Raw genomic sequence first — 2,500 nt, forward strand, 5'->3', positions numbered from 1 at the left:
TTCCCTATTTTCACAAGGAAACATCAAATTTTTAACCAAGCATACTCGGCCTTTGATCCTTCGTTACTCGTCCAAATCCAACAAACTTGCATTCGTTGGAAAGGTCTTTTCACAAGGATTCTTTTGATATATAATAATAGCGATTCCGATAAATATTTATTTTTTTATGAATTTTTAAGTGAATAAACAATTAAAAATTCAAAAAAAATAGAAAAAAAATATTTTTTTCCCGATTCTTTCTCCAATATTCCTGATAAATACCCACACACCCACATATGGAGAATGGTCGAAAATGCTCGAGTGGATATCGAGATGTCCGACGAAGCACCACTTGGAAGGGCCGAGGCACGGGACGCCCGAGCTGTTGCTCGGGCCGGCACGGGACGCGCATGGGACAGCCCGGGACGGCATGGGACGCCCTCGCTACAGCTCGGGACGGCCAGGTACGCCCGAGACTTGGCTCGGGACGGCCTGGGACGCCCTCGCCATAGCTCGGGACGGCCTGGGACGCCAGAGACTAGGCTCGGGACGGCCTCGGCACAGCTCGGGACGGCCTGGGACGCCCTTGCCACAGCTCGGGACGGCCTGGGACGCCCTTGCCACAGCTCGGGACGGCCTGGGACGCCCGAGACTTTGCTCGGGACGGCCTGGGACGGCCTCGGCACAGCTCGGGACGGCCTGGGACGCCCGAGACTTTGCTCGGGACGGCCTGGGACGCCCGAGACTTGGCTCGGGACGGCCTGGGACGCCCTCGCTACAGCTCGGGACGCCCTGGGACGGCCTCGACACAGCTCGGGACGCCCTGGGACGTCCGAGACTTTGCTCGGGCCGGCCTGGGACGCCCGAGACTTGGCTCGGGACGGCCTGGGACGCCCGAGACTTGGCTCGGGACGGCCTGGGACGCCCGAGACTTGGCTCGGGACGGCCTGGGACGCGCTCGGCACAGCTCGGGACAGGCCGGGACGCCCGAGCCGAGCTTCGGGTCGCACGAAATCTCTTCGTATTCCGACATATTAGAAGCTTCCCATCATGTAGTAGGCCGAGCTTTGCCCTTTGGATGCCCTATGGTGCTTGGCGAGCACTAGGGAACGTGCCAGCACAAGTGCTGTGCACGCTCTGGGGAAGGAGCTCAACCCTCCCCCTTATAGTGCAAAGTTATTGTTTTTCCTATTTTCACAAGGAAACATCAATTTTTTAACCAAGCATACTGGGCCTTTACTCCTTCGTTACTCGTCGGAATCCAGCAAACTTATACTCGTCGGAAAGGTCTTTTCGCAAGGATTTTTTTGATATATTATAATAGCGATTCCGATAAATATTTATTTTTCTATGAATTTTTAAGTGAATAAACACCGGAAAATTCATAAAAAATAGAAAAAAAAATATTTTCCTCCGTTTCTTTTCTCCAATAATTCATAAATAATACCTCAATAGTATTAATGAAGAGAGAGTCGAAGTGGCCCGGGTGGATTTCGAAATGTCCCACGACCCCATAGAATGCACGGGCCAGCCGAGCCAAAAGAATGGGACGCGCACGGGACAGCATTGGTCAGGCTCGGGACGGCACGGGACAGCACGGGACGCGCATGGGACAGCACGGGACGCGAATGGGACGGCCTTGCTAAGGCTCGGGACGGCATGGGACAGCTCGGGACGCGCATGGGACGGCACGGGACGCGCATGGGACGGCCTTGGTGAGGCACGGGACGGCCTTGGTCAGGCTCGGGACGCGCATGGGACGGCACGGGACGGCCTTTGTGAGGCTCGGACGGCACGGGACGCGCATGGGACGGCCTTGGCGAGGCTCGGGACGGCATGGGACAGCACGGGACGGCCTCGGCACAGCTCGGACGGCACGGGACGCGCATGGGACGGCCTCGGCACAGCTCGGACGGCACGGGACGGCCTTGGCGAGGCTCGGGACGGCAAGGGACGGCCTCGGCACAGCTCGGGACGGCACGAGACGCGCATGGGACGGCCTTGGTGAGGCTCGGACGGCACGGGACGCGCATGGGACATCATGGGACGCACATGGGACACCTTATGGGGATCATCAAGGCGTCTTGCACGGGACATTCTTTCCCACGAAGGGCATTTACATGGGACATCTTAGGAGTCGAGAGCCGGCACATGGGACAACGTAGTTCACACGCACGGAACACTTTACTTTCGTTTGGAACGTCGTGGGATCTTTATGTTCCCATTAGCACCGAACCTTTAACATGCTAGGAAGCTATGTTCGATCTTCTCGAAGTGTCGATGGAACTTCGATGGATACACATCCGATCCGATGTTATGATGATGTACTTTCTCCGAGATCGATGTTGGGGCCGTATTCCGATGTCATGATGATGTACTTTCTCCGAGATCGATGTGACGGCCTTGGTAAGGCATAGTTCGGCCTTGGTAAGGCATGGGTCGGCCTTGCTAAGGCATGGGATGGCCTTCGTAAGGCATGGGACGGTCTTGTAAGGCACGGGACGCGCATGGGACGGCCTTG

The sequence above is a fragment of the Eschscholzia californica genome, unplaced genomic scaffold (genome assembly GCF_041429995.1).
Source record: "Eschscholzia californica isolate CP2 unplaced genomic scaffold, dmEscCali1.0.p SCAF_73, whole genome shotgun sequence".
NCBI classification, from domain to species: Eukaryota; Viridiplantae; Streptophyta; class Magnoliopsida; order Ranunculales; family Papaveraceae; genus Eschscholzia; species Eschscholzia californica.